The sequence below is a fragment of the Microtus oregoni genome, unplaced genomic scaffold (genome assembly GCF_018167655.1).
Source record: "Microtus oregoni isolate MIOR12 unplaced genomic scaffold, Mior012 000033F_ref0000390, whole genome shotgun sequence".
Taxonomy (NCBI): Eukaryota; Metazoa; Chordata; class Mammalia; order Rodentia; family Cricetidae; genus Microtus; species Microtus oregoni.
In genome coordinates, this window is record NW_024543092.1 from 24816401 (window position 1) to 24834614 (window position 18214).

The following is an 18214-nucleotide window of genomic DNA, read 5'->3' on the forward strand; positions in this document are numbered from 1 at the left end:
TGGAAAAGAGAAATGGGAACATTTGTAGGTGGAAGTTTCCTGTCCTGATCACTTGCTCCTGAATAACTGGCAGCTGCTTCCCAAACAACTGACTCGGAGATTTAATATAAACTACAAATGCAGCCAGGTAGTGGTGGTGCACACCTTTAATACCAGCACTTGGGCACTTGGGAGGCAGAGGCAGGTGGATCTTTGTGTGTTCGAGGCCAGCCTGTTCTACAGAGTGAGTTCCAGGACAGCCAGGGCTACACAGAGAAACCCTGTCTCAAAACACTAAAAAAAAAAAAAAAAAAAAAAAAAAAAGTAAATCCTCAGGCAATAGCTCAGACTTATTACTAGCTAGCTCCTACAACTTAGCTCATTTCTATTCATGTATGTGCTGCCCCAAGGCTTTTACCTCCATCCCATTTTGTTTGTCCTATTCCTTCTCTGTCTGGCTGGTGACTCCACTGACTCTGCCCTTCCTCATTCCATCATTCTCAGTTTGGCTTTCCCACCCAACCGTGTCCTGTCCAGCTATTGACCAGCTTGTTTATTAAATCAATCATAGCGACATATATTTACACTGTGCACAGAAGGATTATTCCAGAGCACCCATCTCTTTGCTGCTTTTCTCTTCTCTCTCTCTCTCTCTCTCTCTCTCTCTCTCTCTCTCCTCCATGTTTCTTTCATCCCACTCTTTCTTCCTCACACTTCTCTCATTCCCTTTGAAGCATTGTTACTTGGAGCCTCAAGTGGTCTCAGACTTGCTATGTAACCAAGGCCGGCTTTGAACTCCCGATCTTCCAGCACCCACCTCCTGAGTACAGGGATTGCGGGCATGCACCACCATGCCCAGCTGTGTCACCTAAAACCTGATCTCTAGCTCCACGTTATCAATGAGTGAAAGGTATCAGAACCATGTTGTGTGACTCAACCAACTTCCCAGGTGTGTCTTGTTCACTCACTAGACAAATATTAGTTCCTGGCACTTGTTAAAATGTAGGTATAGTTACATCCAGTTTTGAATTCTTAGTTTTTAATTCTTCTGATTAAATTTACTAGGTAAATTTAATGACCAGAATGTGTACCTCACAACCGGAACAAACTGTTAAGACATGTGAAACCCCAGAAAATCTTCACAGATTCAGCAGCTATGAATCACTCCACTAGATTTGAATATTCCTCCCAAAAGGTCGTCTCTCCAAAGGAGAATTTTATAGTCAACCTGCCATCGTAATGCAAGGTCAGACCAATTAGCACACAGTTGGCCTGCTAGCGGTGTATTTGAGATAGAACTTTGAAACTAAGACATGATCTTCTTTATAGATTAAACACACCAGATATACTCTACGGCCATAGAGACACATATCTTGGCCGGGCGGTGGTGGCGCACGCCTTTAATCCCAGCACTCGGGAGGCAGAGGCAGGCGGATCTCTGTGAGTTCGAGACCAGCCTGGTCTACAAGAGCTAGTTCCAGGACAGGCTCCAAAACCACAGAGAAACCCTGTCTCGAAAAACCAAAAAAAAAAAAAAAAAAAAAAAAGAGAGACACATATCTTTTCTAAGACTACAGAAAAGATCACATATTAGGTTCTTTCTCATCAAACTCTGACATAAGGAAAAGACGTCGGATAAGAAAAAGGACAAGCGAAGCCAACCTCAAGAAACAGAATTCCTTAGGAATTCACAGCCAGGTTCCTGATTCTCCTGTCTGAGGAATGCTGCCTCCGGAGGAATGTCTGGCCTCCAAGAGCCCTGGTCCCCAGGACCTGCCTCAGGCAGACCAGAGCCAACGGAGGGACCAGGTCGTGGCAGAGCTGTGTTGGCAGGAGCTGGTCTAGAAACGGGAGCATAGAACGTCAGGGTTACTGAGCAGGAAAGCAAAACTCAGCATCTGAAAGGCAAGCCACTTTTCTCCTTGTTCAGCCATGAACCTTTAGGGGTTCAAATCACCAACACCATCAAGAAGAGATGGCCAAACAGTTAAACCTAAAAAGCTAGCCAATCCTGTTACATTTTGATTAGCAGAATTTCAAAAAGAATATTTTTTAAATGAAATTTTTAAAAAAAATGTACAGAGACAATTCTCTGCCTGGTCTCTGCACCCCACATCCGTCTCAGCCAATGCAACCAGACTAGTTCTATGAAGACTGTCAAGAGTTACATGGGTGTGTGTCATACAGTCCTGGCCCAATAGAGCATGGCACTTGTAGGGTCTCGACTTGGGCTGGCTTTTTTGTTGGTGTTTTTGTTATTTTGTTTTCAGATGGATTGGTTGATAAACCATCCCAGAGCCTGAGAGGTAACAGAGCTACCCTTCCTTCCTGCCCACCTACACTTAGTGAGGAAAACCTGCCTCCCATTGGCCTAGAGGCTTCTCCCCAGATTCCCTATCTCTGTATCAGTCTCAACTCCACCAAAGGGCTCACACTCAGAGGGGCCTTTGCAGTTTTACACAGGTATGGAAGGGATCAGGCAGGGTTCTGGGAGACCTGGGATGAGGAGCCAAAGTTTGAGTATCCCCTATAGTGCTGGAGGCAAGCGCTGAGGAGCCGCAAGCCCTGAGGTACCGCAAGCCACAGCTAGCATGCTCAGCAGGTCAGTGAAACAATAGTAAGAGACCCCGTGACCCTGTAACACTCACCTGGAGTTGGGCCCAAGCTCCCAACTCAACTAGGCTATGAGATTTTAGTCAAAAACAACACATCATCTATTTGTTTTCTGTTGTGTCCTGAGTGAGGACAATAGGCTAGCCTAGCAGGGTGTTTTAACTGGAAGATAGCTTGAGGGGGTCACAAGCTTAGCATTCATTTGAAGCCTTTGTTTGGTAAAGGAGTCATCAAGGTCCTGTTCCTAAGATGCTCTAGGAAGCCTGCAGACTCCAGGTTCTGCAAAGACAAGAAGTTATTTCCCAGTTCCCTGACTCTCCTCCCTGTTCCAAGAAGAGCAGGGATCAGGTTCACTATCTACAGGTACCCAGTAGCAGGTGGATGTCTGACTGCTCATATCCCTGGGGAGGGGTTCAGTTCCCAGTCCTGTACCCCAAGGCTACTGCTATCAAACAGACCACCATCTTCAAAAGGATCCCGAGCTACCCTGACAGTAAGCCAAATCGATGCAGGTCCCAGCAGTCTTCCACAAGACACATCACCCTGCCTGTGGGCTTCCTGTGGTTTTGTCCATGGTAAGAACATGAAAATACTGAGACCAAGGCACTCCCTGGAGACAGGCTTCTGTTGAGAAAACGTGAATGATATGACTGATGTCATTATTCAGACCCCAGCGTCAGGCAAGGCCACAACCCCAGACCCTCTGTGCCAGTCACCAGACACAGGGATCAGCACCAAACTTGCTTCCTTTTATGATGCCAGGTCTTTCAGGTCTAAGGTAGGAGAAAATGGTCACTGATACCATACAAACCATATATATATATATATATATATATATATATATATATATATATCCCCAAGGAGGACAATATTTGGATGTTGGTGGAGGCCTTGATAGGATGTCACAGTAAACACAGCGCAGATACTATATGGTTATAGGATGGTGGTCTCACTGGTAACCTGACTATGGCTCTATTAGGAAGATAACAACAGACAGCTTCCTGGTCTAGGGCTCACAGTCAAGTCCCTAGTCCATCTCTGCTAACAGTCATGAATTAGACCAGTTCCAGGAAGATCATGGAGGGCTGTATTGATAGATGTATGGGTCACACAAGCCTACAGTACTGGTACTGGTACATGGCACTTGGGTGTTGGGCTTTTTCTGATTATCTGATAAGCCAGCTCAGAATTCAAGTGACAATAGAGTTACCCTTCCTGCCTGCCTACCTGCCCAGGACTTAGTGAAGAAAACCTGCCTCTCACTGGCCCAGAACAACCCTGGATCTCTGCCATCTTGATGCAGTGGTTCTCAACCTGTGGGTCATAACCCCTTTGGAATCAAATGACCATTTTACAGGGGCTACCCAAAACCATCTGCATATCAGATATTTGCATTTTACAAATCATAGCCATGGCAAAATTACAGTTCTGGAGCAGCAACAAAAATAATTTTTATGGTGTTAGACTGTGGAAAACAGGAAATAGCCACAAAGAAGAGCTTAAGTCCTCAAACCTACTGAGATTTCAGAATTATGATCACAGCTCTGCCATTCCTCAGCTACAGTAGCCCACGCCATGGTGGGAATGCATTCCGCAGCATCCGTGGGGACAGACACGGAGCTAAGCGGGCTGATTCGGGTTGTCAACTTACTACACCTGGAATCAGCTGGGCATGCCTGAGAGGGATTTTTTTCTTAATCAGATCCTTGCAGGTAGAAGTATTCACCCCAGATCTGGGCCACATCTTCTGGTGGTAGTCCACGTAAAAGGACATAGAAGAAGGAAGCTTCTGCTTTCTGCCTGTTTGCTCTCTGACCAGCAAGTTAACCTGTCTGGCTGCTGGGAGGATTCCTTTGCTGGTATTAGAACCTACTCTAGGGGCGGGGAGAGGTTCTAACATAGACTGGAGATCAGCAGCTCTAGATTGGGACTGCTGAAACAGACAGGCTTTTGGCCTAGAGAACTGTCTAACTCTTGGGATTTCCTTTGAGAGGCAGCCATTGTTGGATTAGTCAGACTACAGCCTATAAACCAGTCTAATAAGTTTCCTCTCAATAGATTTTCATTCTATCAGTTCTGTTCCTTTAGAGAACTCTGGCTAATGCAGGGCCCTTCCATAGAATCTGCAGTAGCTGAAAAATATTCATCATCTAGCCTTGGGCTGACCCAAGAATGGAAACAAAGCAGGCATTGAACGTCCAGGCCCTCTTCCCTACCTCGATGACCTCTGTCTGTCCCTGGAAAGGTTCAGAAGAGACCATTTCAAGCCCTCAGTAAGAGCTGCCTTTTCCTGCAAAGTCAGAGTATCAGGAAGACCAGCCAGCCAGGCCAGAAACATCCTTCCTGAGTCAGCCTTACCATGGCGGTTCATTTTACACCCACAACGCGAGAGAAGTGTCAGCAAGGTCTTTCTGTGTGCCCAGTAGGAGCACTCCAGAGTGTGAACATAACTCAGTCGCTATCCTTGAGTAGACAGAAGTTTGGAAAATTGAAAGAGAGTACCGAAGGGCGAGATGCTCGTCCTCTTCCTGGTATATGAGGTTGGCACAGCCAAGCAAGACAAACTACTCAGAGAGAGATTGGGGATACACAGGAAGTCCATCTGGAGCCAAGCTGGAGACGTGGTATAAATGGCACAGAGGAGGCCAGGAAGGGTGCCACAAAAGGAAGAAAGGGCCCCCAGCAAAGTCGGGTCATTCACTTATGCCTTTATAGAAAGTGGAATCTGTTGGTTTTGATGCACCAGTTGAACGGGTACCGTGCAGGTGTAGGGTGTGGGGAAATGGAGCGTAACCGCCCAGGCTGGCTCTCAAATGGCGGGCATAGTGCGTCAGCGCCATGCTGAGGCAGCAGTGCCCAGGACTGAGAGACTTCTCTATCCACCTCGGGTTTCTCGGGTCACGTGCATGCTCCTCAGCTGCCTTTTACCAGGACTGGCAGGACTCCCACCTTAGAGCAAGGCTCTGAAGAACACTCCAAAGTGAGACAGGCTATATGTGCAGGAAATAATTCGTCTTCCCCTTCAGCAGCCACTTGGGACAAGATCTCTTTTTATAACTCAAGTGGTCTCAAATTCATGACCTTCTTTTCTTAGCCACCTAAGACCTAAAATTACAGAAATGGACCATTATGCCCTGCTTTTGAGGATAATTTTTTAATGTAGAATTCACTTTACAAGCCAAGATCACACACAAATCCAATCTCTCTTCCTTGTCCTTTATATTTCTTATCCCATGGCCAATCTGTTTTGGTTTTTTTTTTGTTTGTTTTGTTTTTGGGTTTTTTTTTTTGTTTTGTTTTGTTTTGTTTTGTTTTGTTTTTCGAGACAGGATTTCTCTGTGGTTTTGGAGCCTGTCCTGGAACTAGCTCTTGTAGACCAGGCTGTCCCATGGCCAATCTGATGCCTCTTTTAAGACCATACCCTAAAGTTGACTCTCCCTGCTGGAACCAGATGACCAGAGACCATTCCCGTCCCCTTGCCTCTAGAGCAGGGTGCAGACAAAGACTGCTCTTTCCTTTCTCAGACTTGAATAATTGCACAGAAACTATATTAATTACAACACTGTTTAGCCAATAGCTTAGGCATATTTCTACCTAACTTTTGCATCTTAAATTAACCATTTCTATGCATCTGTGTATCTCCACGATGCTGCAGCCTACCGGAAAGGTTCTGGCTGGCGGATGGTGGCTTTCTCTTTGGACAGCTACGTGGCATCTACCTGATTCCACCTACTCTCTCTCTATATATATATATATATTCCTTGCAGCTGGATATATTCTACCCTGCCATAGGCCAATGCAGCTTTATTCATTAGCCAATAAAAAGAACACATATACAGAAGGACACCCCACATCAGGAGGGCTTGCTTAACAGGCCTCAAAGCTGGCAGATGTTAAGACTGCGAGTAGCTAATGACATAGGAAAGAGCATGAGCCATCTACTCAGCTACCCCTCAGCACAGACACACAGCCCTCAGCCCTGAAGCCCATCTCCAGCTTGCCACCTGGGCCCCTTGTCGCAGAGGGCGATAAAGACCCAGAAAGTTTCACCCCCATTCACCTTCCCTTCTTGCCAGACACCGAGGATTCCCAGCCTTCCTTCCCAGACTAGTCCACAGCATCAGCCCAGGCCTTCATCAGACTTTCCCTAGCCATGCCTCCTCCATCCCAGGCCTCTGCATAAACAACAGCATATTTCCTTGTTGTCTGAAACTCACTAACTGGAATCTTTTTCTTTTCCTTTTTTCTATAGCGTTCTCCATCTGCTCCCGTTTTTACACTCCATCTCTGGATCTGAGCTCTGGATAGGCTGCAGTGATATTTCATTTGCATTTTAATAAACAAACCTTGCCTGAAGATCAGAGAGTAAAACAACCGCCCTGATCAGCCTCACAGACCAGGCAGTGGTGGCACACACCTTTAATCCCAGTAGCCACACTAGTTTGCCACAGAAACAGGGCAGTAGTGGTGCACACCTTTAATCCCAGCCCTAGAGAGGAGTGTAAGATGGGAGGAGACAGCTCTCAGCCAGTCTCATTCTGAGATTCCTGGAGGCAGGATTACCGTTTCAGACTGAGGTAGATGTAAGAGCCAGTGGCTGGTTGTTTTGCTTTTCTGACCTTCAGGTTGAACCTTAATATCTGTCTCTGGATTTTTCTTAATTGTGTTACAATAGGGTAGCACTTCCGTGGTCCCTGGTTTGTAAAGCACATCTCATGGGCCTTTCTTGCATGTGACCCTCTCAACTGCCCCTCTGACCCACTTCACTTTGTATATTATATATCCTTCTCCAAGCTCAGAGCATCAAAGGCTTCTCTTGGGGGTATCCACGACTGTGCTTTTGATATGTTTATGCAACCACCTGGTCAGTATTGGTCCCACCCATAGATTGCGAATCCTGATTTGGCAGAGGCTGGTTTGGGTCTGGCAACCCACTGTGTGCTATAACTTGTATAACTAAGTACGTACTAGTATAGAATGGGCGTGTGAAGATGGAAAGGAAACAGCAGCTTTGGATGCAACAACAAATCTGGGATGGAGGTTGTTCCAACGAAGAGCATCTCAGTTCTGGGCCATCTGAGCCAGGGTAAGAGTGTCACACAGCCCTGAAAGAAGGGATCCAGGCTAGGGAGCCTCCACGCTGAGTTTGTGCAGATGTGTGTAGATGAAGAGGATGGAGGTGCAACCATCAAGTCTACGGCATAGCACGGGGGACCGGCGTCTGATTCCAAAGATCAGCAAGGGCCACAGGTTGATCATGTTTGAAACGCACTGCTCTCTTAAGAGTAAAACTAGACTCACAGCAGCTGAGGCAGCAGTCCTGTACCTCAACACTCCCAGTGTGGACTTGGCCTTGGAAGGTCACTGTGCAGTCTCAGCCCAGCACAGGTTGAAGATCTACACATGGAAGCCAAAGACTGAAGGTGCAGTCAAGTAGGGAAGAGGGGTGGCTGAGAAGAAGGGCCCCGTGAGATGTGCTTTGCAAACCGGGGACCACGGACAAGCTACCTATCCAGAGCTCAGATCCAGAGACGGAGCATTAAAGTGGAAACTGGGGAGAGCACTAGAGAGTAAAGGAAAAGAAAGAAGACTCCAGTTAGTGAGTTCCAGACGATAAGGCAAGTTCCACGCCGAGAGAAACAAGTCTGTCTACCAAGCAACAGAAGCCACAGAAGGGAATGCAGCCCATGAAACTATGAACGCCACACCAAGATTGGCAGAAGTCTGACGTCATACACCTGCCCTTCCAAACAGTCTATAGTCGTGTTAGGAAAAACAGAGCAAAGAGAGCTGCTGACGCTCACTGGAGAGATGGCTAAGATGGCAAATTTGGTGATGTGTATGTTACCACGATAAAAAATGAGGCATAATACAGCTTATTCAAAACTTTGATTAAGTGGGATTTGATGACCCTCACTCTTCCCCATTGAGTTATCTCTGAACCAGAGTCCTTCTCACCGCACATTTCCACAGAGAAGAAAGAGACACTATTTTAAGTTCATGTGCCACCGTGTGTATGAGGCTAGAACCCACAGACCTCTAGCAACAGCCTCCTTTCTGAGTGCAAAGGAAGAAAATCCTGCCTAGGGCCCCGGCAACGATGGGCCCACAGGCACCCGAGCTCATTAAGCAATGATCAAGACAGAAAATGTTGCCTAGGGTTAATGAGGGACTGGTGGCTGAGAATCCACAGCTGGCAGCCTGGGACCACTGCCAGGTCCCACCCCACAGCAGTCAGTGCTGTTTTCAGCAGAGCAGGATTCAACCCCGAAGGGCAAGGATCACCCCACCTCCTGGAGGCCACCCGCTCCCTTTCCTGTCTGCAGCAACCCCTTACCTTCCCATCCAGGCCCAGCTGGGAACCACAGCCTGCCCGCATTCCATCCACCGGAGCCTCTCAACCCCTTGGACCCATGGACACCTAATTAAAACAAATTAATGATCTGAGGCAGAAACTGTGTTTAATGAAGCCTCGCTTGGGCTGCACAGGTGCCAGGGCTGTTTGTCTACAAACAAGCACAGCCCTCCATGAGACACAGCCCTGGCCACCTGCTCCCTGCCTGCTAAGCATGCAGACAGGCTTCTCAGAGCTTGCTTACCTTCCCTGCCCGCACCCCTCCACATGCTGTGGAGAGGCTTGGCATGTCCACCCACTGCCCATCCATCTTTTCTGCTCTGCTGGGGTCCTCAGAGCTTCCCTTTTTAAAGTTCCAGTTAGCTTGGCCTCTGGCCCTCTGTAGGCTAACCAGGACCAGGATAGGGCTTTTATGGGTGGAGCCAACAGCCCAATGAAGCTACCCGTAAAAACAAGAGGCGAGGCAGTTGTTGTTGGTTGTTGTTGTTACTGTTGGTTTTCTAAAACAGAGTTAGATCCCCCTGGAAGGCAAAGCAAAGAATTGCCTCAACATTCACTTCAGACCTAGTATTATTGTTAATTACATCACTATTATGATAAAGAACAATCTTGTTTTAAAAACAAATCTCTATTTTGCCTCCAGGAATGTCAGAAGCTACACCCATAAAATTACAATAGACAAGCTGTCTCAGTTAGGGTTTCTACTGCTGTGAAGAGACACCATGATCACAGCAACTCTTATAAAGGAAAACATTTAATTGTGGTGGCTTACAGTTAGAGGTTTAGTCCATTATCATCGTGGTGGGAAGCAAGGCAGCATGCAGGCAGACATGGTGCTGGAGAAGTAGCTGAGAGTTCTTACATCTTGACTCACAGGCAACAGGAAGTGGTCTGAGACACTGGGCAGTATCTTTGAGCATATAATGAGACCTCAAAGTCCACCTCCACAGTGACACACTTCCTCCAATAAGACCACATCTACTCCAACGAGGTCACACCTCCTAATAGTGTCACTCCCTACGGGCCTTTTCTTTCAGATCTCCACACATGCTAACATGGATAAGCTGGGAGGGGGGCAGTTTGCAGGGTAGAAGCCCAGGAGACCTGGACCCTACACAAAGAGCTATACAGCCCACTAAGGAACTCCGAGAGCAGGAGAAATCGTCTTCCCCAGGGAAGAACATACCAATTAGTTATCTAATGCCAATGGTCAGCCCTGAAAAACAGTAACACTATACAGACTCAGCAGGTTGTACTTGTGTATGTGGGCATATGTGTGTGTGTTATATGTTATATATGTTTGTAATTATACATGAATCTATCTAAAACAACAGTTAATGAAAAAGTAGGCCATGAATTTGAAAAAAAAAAAAACAAGGAGGAATATATGGGAGGGTTTAGAGGAAAGACGGGGAAGAGGAAGATGATGTGATTATAATCTTAAAAAAATAAAAGAAATGACTAACACAAGAAAGAAAATCTGAGTTCTAACACTGGGGCACCATCTCTGTGGGGCAAGAGACCGTGTTTGAGAAATTTTTCTAGCAGACAAAACCCATTTTAAAACCTGAACTTCCTAGATTGACTATTTTCATACATTCTTAATAGATGTCTGTTAGACAAAAATGCTCCTCTGTCATTAACTCAGAAATGTATTCTGGGAGCCTTTTTAAAAATTATTTGTTTATTTTTTAAAAAGCAATCTTCTCTCATTTTACATACCAATCCCAGTTCCCACTCCCTCCCCTCCTCCTGCTTCTGTTACCTTCCCCCAACTCAACCCCCCATCCACTCCTCAAAGAGGGTAAGGCTTCCATGGGGAGTCAGCAAAGTCAGGCACATGACTTTAAGGCAGGACCAAGGCCCTCCCCACGAGTTCTAGGCTGGGCAAGGAAACCCCCCAAAGAGAATGGGCTCCAAAAAGCCAGTTTAAGCAATGGGAATAAATCTTGGTCCCATTGCCAGTGGCCCTGGGAGCCTCTTAATAATTATCAATAATTATAAAATGCCAAACATTGATACATTTGCAATGAAACTATTTTGTATATAAGTTAAAAAATAACTAAAATTGTGCTGTTTTGTCTTCAATATAAAAATACACACAAATCAGAAAATAAAAACAAACCTCTAGATGAAAGGCTAAAGAGGAAGGAGGAAGAATCTAAAAGAGAAGACACGAAACATGACAGAGGAAGAAAGGAAATAAACACACACAGAAAAAGAAGAGAGCCCAGGCAGTGGTGGCACACGCCTTTAATCCCAGCCCTCAGGAGGCAGAGGCAGGAGGATCTCTGTGAGTTCGAGGCCAGCCTGGTCTACAAGAGCTAGTTCCAGGACAGGCTCCAAAGCAACGGAAAAACTCTGTCTCAAAAAACCAAAAAGAAGAAGAAGGAGAAGAAGGAGGAGGAGGAGGAGGGAAAGTCGGGTGTCACCTTATATCAGCGATGTCCCCAATGGTCCTACTCAACAATGGCAGCTCTGGACGGTGCAGGCAGCCCTCTGTGCTCTTGATTTCTGGCAAGTGTTGTGCCCACCACACCTAAGCCCATCACACTCTTGGATGTTATACACACCTAGATTTCCATACCTGGGCTCTCTACACCCGAGTCTTTAGGCTTAGGCCCCCACACACCTGTACCCTCCCCTCCACACACCTATATCCCCCATACCAAGACCCTCCATATATCTGATCCCTCCACACTTACCCCCGCAAGCCAAGGGTAGCCTTGGCCCTGCACATCTGCACGACTTAGCTGTTCCAAACTCAGTTATTTGGAAAGAGGAAAGGTACGGACATGAGTGTCAGAGACACTCAGAAAGCTGAGAGCTTCCCCACAGTCAAGAAGCAGGGCTCTGTGCTACTCTGTGCTACTCCAGAAGCCTCCACCTCCTTGAGAGCAGACTTACCTCCCACAGAACCTGAGAGAGCCCAGAGTGCAGGGTACTTCCAGCAAGCACATGGAAAGTTTTAATGTTTTTTAATAAGAAGATATTTAGTTTCAGTGAGAAGAATTTTATTCCGTGACGCTGACTTTTCCACCCTTTCCTAGTACAGTAACAGTTCTGTGTCTTTGTGAAGAAAAGACCCATGCTGTCATGGTGGGGTCTTTGTAGCTGCCAGCGTAACAACTAGAGGGACTTCCTGGCCCAGCAGCAAAATCTTATAGGTCGTACGGCTCTTGTAATAGTCAGTCAGCATGGATCTCAAAAGCCTTCTGTCTTCAGAAAGGATAGTTTTCCATCTGGCTGGTCCCAAGGTCTGAGCTTCTCCCAGAACGGCCCTCCTGAAGGCAGCGTCTCTGCTCATGATTTCTAGTGAGATATCCCAGAGACAGGAGGAAGCAGCCACAATCACGCATTCAGGCAGGGTGCCACCTGCCTGCCTGGTCACTCTCAGGCCCTGCCCTTTCTGACTGCCCAGACCCCTGGCCTGTGGGGGCCAGACTGAAACAAGTCTATGCCTGCTTCACCGATAGCTCGCCTACCTTTCTCTGCCCCGCATTCCTGGCCTGGCCTGCAGCTTCAAATTCCTACCATGCTGGAGGCAGGAGTATTTATTTGACTCAGGAATTCACTTTCTCACCTGGCCTGTAGCAGCCTGAGCCCAAGGGCCCGAGGGCTCCGCACAGGTCTAATCTGCTCACAGGTAGTGGTAAGGCAGCCTGTGACTCAGGGAGGGAAGTGCCTGAGCTATAGACCATTAATTTCTAGGCCCAGGAGACCAGGTGACACCCATTCTGAACATCAAATAAGGCGAAATGAATTCACCGCATGCATACCTGGCCCCTAAAATCAAGTTGGCTCACGGGTGTCAGATGGCACAGGGTTGTCTCTCAAGCCAGTCTCTGGTGTCTGTAGGACTCTGGGGTCCCCAGGTGTGCAGAGGCAGAGCTGACATTTGCTGTCACCCCATAAGAATGTTATCAGCTGGGAAGGGCTTGAGATTACATGAAGCAATCTAGTCATGGAGAGGCGCAGCTTCCAAAATCAACAGCTCAGAGGGAAGAGCAGCTGAAGACAGAAGAATTACCTGGAGCAGTCCTGAGACACAGGTCACGCCCGGCACTCCCAATGTTTGCTTGGTGTGGAGCAGGCCCCGGCTTACAGGCTAATCTTTTGGTGAACATCTCTTCCTGCCAGATGCAGACGGTTGGCTACGAGAGGGCCCACGCTGGCCCTACCTAGGAATCTAGGGTGCCAACACGCGTGCCCAGCCCCTGTTCGCTGTCTCCACCCACACACCCTGGACTCACCTTCCCGGGCAGACTTCACCCACAGCATTTTAGACTTTTGACGTTACAGGCTTTGTGTACATAGATTCTCACTGCTCCTTGGTTTTCAGACTTTGGTCACATTTTTTAATAACTAGACTCCTGCTTAGAGCGTATTTCTCTCAAACAGCAACTGTATACCAGAAGAGGGATCCTTTTGTTATCCTTTCCAGCGTCACAGCAAAAGCCCATTATCGTAGTGGTAAACCATCACTGGTGACTTTAGGAGAGGAAGAGACACGGGCTCAGCTCTGTTAGCTGAACCGTCTGCCTCAGTCCTGGTCCTTCCCTTCATCTATCACCCCTCTTTGGCTGTGGGGCCCACCCTTCCCCTACGTTCTACATCAGAGGGTGAACTTGAAAAGCAGAGCCTCCTATATTTCATAAGTCCTCTTTCTAAACCTTGAACAAGCTCACACTTGTCCGGTGGAATCTTCCTACCACGGCCCCTGTTCCTGGCACCTACGCAACTTCTGCAATATTATCATGACCTGGCAAGAACCTTCTGTTTGCAGATGCCGGCAACCCATCCTCTCTGTTGCCATGCCAAGCCAAGAGCTTAGGGAAGAGCTCATCCAAAAATGACTCCTGGAACCCATAGCTGGTGCAGACAAAAACAAACATAGTCTTAAATCATATTTGACAAATTCATGAAATATAGACAGGCTCAATAAATGGAGTCCCGGTGTGGAATACAACGCTCTTCCTCTTTCATCCTTACCTGCCTACTCTACAGTATGCTTGCTGCCATCAAATTCTCTGCATTCCACTGGCTTCCATTTAACACTGGAGTTTATGTTTTTCTAAAGAGACCTGTCATTTTTTTTTTCAGCTTGCAAGGGCTCTTCTCTACATGACCAGAAATGACCAGCCGACTCCTGATTTCCTGTAGTCCCTTTTTTAAACAGGGTATCCTTCCCACCATTTCTTGTCAATTTATGCCCTAATTTGGGTTCCCAGTGCTCTGGCTTGCTCAGGACTTTCCCAGTGTGAACTCTAAAAGCCCTTGTCTTGGAGCAATGCCTCCTGGGCACCCAGCATGACTAGTGACCCCTTAACTGCCCAAAATTAAGTGTGCTTCATTTTATTAAAAGTTGAGTAAACTTCTACAACACAATTTAAAGTTTTATTTCTAAGGAAGGACAGAGAAACACAATAGGAAGACCCAAGAAATGAACCAACCGAAATCCTGAGGAAAGCGTAAAGTCACGGGCTTTCTTAGAGGTACCACCTTCTTCTCCAAAAAGTCTCAATTTCGTTTACATATGGTATAGCTTCAGGTCATACAGGGAGATAGGATTTACCAGCAGGATTTGGATCTTCACCTTCTATATCCCCCAGACATAGCCAGTAAGCGGTGATCAAGACGGACCAGATCACAGAAACAGACAATTCATCCATAAATATCACCTACTAATTGACCCTCTGTGGTCCACAACTTTTCTCCCCTAGGGCAGATTGTGCTGAACCCACTCCCCTGAGATAAAGCCCTGCAAGGATGGGGACATTGGCCGCCACCTGCTTCTAAGAACTCACACAGACACCAAGGGCCAGTAGTCCAGTGTCAGCCTGGAGCAGAAACGCCAGGGCTTAGCCCTGAGCACACAGAACATGAGCCTCCTATACAAGATGGGCATCCCCAGTTCCCATTGTTGCTTTGTCCCCCAGAGGGTGCTAGCTGGCATGTTGTCATGGAGCAGAGAGGAGACACCTGCTCAGCCAGTTTCCAGAGCAGGACTCTGTACTCCTCACAAGGCATGTGACCATCTGGTCATTAAGGGTGAGCTGCTATTTTCCGTCTAATCTCTGGTGCCCGGGGAAGGGACCCTGAGGTGGATATGTGCATTCATATATCTACTCTGATCCTGGGCAGAGGGGAGAAAATGCACGCATTTGCACGTGTTTGTATGTGTGGAAATAGACAGACACACGTGTGCATACAGGTAAAGAACTAAAGGAGCGGGCATTCAGAGCAGTGGAGATCAGAGACCAGATAATGACAGGAACTGTGCACTGATAGATAAATGAAGTCATGAAAGAGAGAAGGAAGGCAGAATGCCTACAAAGGGTTAAAGACAAGAAATTATTATGCAAAGTAAGAAATGAGAAGAAGAGGCAGCCCAAGTCGTAAAAGCTATTGACAACAATGACCGGAGGACCTGAACACCTGGCAAGCTCAGACACTGCCACCCATGACCGTGTCTGTATAACCCAGACACGACAGACCTCCAAGCTGTTTCTTGCCTTCTCAAGACCCCCAGGAGTATAGCGCATGGGGGCTCCAGGGCTGAACGTAACAGGAACAGGCCCAGACCTCCGATACAACCTTCCCGCTGAGCCAGGCCCTTCCCTGACTGGTTCTTTACCTCTTCCTTCTTCAATACTAGATAAAGGCTCCCCCAGTACTCACTGGTGTGAGTCCCAGAAGTTGACACAAGTCTGGAAACTTAAGCTAAGAATCCCAAAGTGGTGGGACGCTTTCTGCTTTGGCATAGAAGAAACTAGACATGACAGAGTGTCCGGTGGCCACTTGTCAGTGGTTTCCTGGGTGATTTGGTCTGTGCCATATTCTTAACTGAGCCTTGATTTCTCAGCTTCAATGCAATACACATCAACCTTTGATACCGACAATTAAACAGGGGAAGCCATAACAAAAGGAAGGAGATTTTAAATTATCATGGTGACTTCCAAATTATCTCCTTCTATCCAGGAACCAAATAACTGATACAATAGAAGACTTACAAGTACGAATCAGCATCTTCCACTGTGGTTGTTCTAGAAGCTTCTGGAACCTGAGAGCCAGCCATCGTGGTCTTGGAGAACTTGACTGTGAGCTGCAAACAGGTTCTGGTAGGAGGTAATATGAGCTGAGTCAGTGGTAGGATGGGTGGGACTTCAGGGCCTGACTGTCCCTTAAGCACCCTCCCCAGTCAGCCTGGCCAGGAGCTCGGGGACAGGATGAGTGAATGGCCTTGGGAAGGACCATGCCCAAAAGCAATAGCAACCAGCAGTAGATCACATGACACTGACACCAGAGAGGGTGACATATGATGGAAGTCACTACCACGGGTCTGCCGGAGGCTGTAACCTGAGCTCTGCAGCTGGTAGTCCCTGGTGGCCACAAGAACAATGCCTTGGGACTGTATTGAGACCCTAGCTTTGTGCTGGCCGACAGGCGAGTGTGTCTGCACAAGTGCCGCAGCCCAGTCCTGGAAAGCAAGGCACTCTGGTGCCAAGATCCATATCTCGACTCCAGACAGAGCTCTGCACCTGCCACGTGGGGCCGTGTGGGTCTTGAGGGGCTGCAGGGACCTAGGCGGCAGCTTTGCGCACAGATAAAGCACATGTTAAAAAGCAACTTACTAGATCCCAGCTTCATCGGAGCTATTTAGAGATCACACACTTGGCTCCCTCCGAGGGATGTGTGGGGCTTAGGAAGAGCCCGGGGCTTGTTTGGGGACCTCAGAGTTCCATCATCTATAAAAGGGCTGGAAAAGCAGAAGAGTCCTCATTGCTGCATCCTGGTTGCTATAAGGCACACCGCACCTTCAGCATACGGCTAAGAGTTCTCAGCTGAAGTGAAAGATAATGCCCACTGCCCGGCAAACAGCCCTCATGGCAGTGGCGGAGTATTCGCACATTTCCTGGATAACAGCAATGTATCACATTTGGAGTTCAGGGATCACGTGCAAGTCTTCCTTCTCTGCCACAGTTGCTGACCTTACCCACTACCCCCAATTTCTCCAAATCCCAGCACAGGGATAAAACCAGATACTTCTTGGGGCTTTCTCAGTCCCATCTGACTGAGCACCCACCTTCCTTCATCCTGCCCCCCTACCGTACCAATGCTACCATCAACAGATTGGGACACATAGAAAGGGAGGCAAGTTCCCCCAAAGCTTAGAGATAGAACTTGTTCCTGAAGGAGAAAGAGAGAGAGGAACAAGCAGTTCTCCAAGGGAAAACAGGATCAGAAGTCTACCTTTCAGAACTGCTGCCAGGCTCCACCCTGCCTACTCTCTTCCATCTGTTCCTTCTACGTTGAGGTAAAAAAACACATGCACATGCAAATAAATAAATATACAAATGTAAAAAAAATGGGTGTCAGAAGTCTTTAATGTGCCCACAAGTCGTATTACTATGCCACTGTTACAAAAACCCGTCTGAGAAACAAACGTTGGAGCATGCATCAGTTCTAGGTGCAATTAACTTTATTGCTATCATCAACATAAAACCACCACCCATAACACAGTATCAAACTCTCTTGTTTGTCTGGTCCACTTTACAGTAGTTCTTCTAGTCCTTTCCCTTCCAGTTCTTGCTCCCAAGAAAAGACTTCTACTCCCGTGGTCTTAAGAAGGTCGGTTTTCTACAAGTGGGTGGGTTGAAGCTAAGTACATTGGGACACCCCACGCAGGCAGGGCAATTTTCACTAATACATACCTAAAATGTCTGTCCTTTAAAAAATTCTCTAAGAAAAAAAAATTCTTTAAGCAGGTGAGTTATTTTCTTCATATCTGACATTCCAAATTTATGTCAGCCCTTATATTCTATCATTGTCTGAAGTTTCTTTAATCTTAATTGATGAGTCCAAGGCTAGACCCACACGTCCTCTACATTCTAAGATGAGAGAGCTCTCCTAGGAGTGGGCACCGTATGCAAGCCTTGGCTGGGAAGGGGTCGGACACAGTTTCTGGACTACATCAGGACTACTTTCTTCTAAAACACCATCTATGGGCTCAGGGTGATTTCTGAGTCCCCGCTACGGTCTTTTTTATATGAGATGGAAGAGTTTCAGACAGACAGCAGGCAGGATTAAGTACTCCACCAGTATTCCTCGTTGTCCTGTCCTAAAGAGACAACATCTGGTCATGAACTCAAGCTCGGCAAAGTCCAAGTCTGAATGGCATACTGTAGGACTTGGCCCATAGCCCCACCCTTCAGGCCTCATGGCTCCGAACGGAAAGGGGACCTGCATGTGTGCAATACCTAACGG

The 18214-nt window shown here is 47.2% G+C and overlaps 1 long non-coding RNA gene across 1 annotated transcript in view; it reads right to left on the bottom strand.

Moving 5' to 3' along the window:
* Window positions 1–17274, bottom strand: part of LOC121466638 — a 61964-nt gene extending 44690 nt beyond the window's left edge. The window contains exons 1-2 of the long non-coding RNA XR_005976784.1: window positions 17201–17274; window positions 15961–16065 (exon numbers count right to left, since the gene is read on the bottom strand). This is a non-coding gene — a long non-coding RNA (uncharacterized LOC121466638). The remainder of the gene's footprint in view (window positions 1–15960; window positions 16066–17200) is intronic.
* Between the last annotated feature and the right edge of the window lie 940 nt (window positions 17275–18214).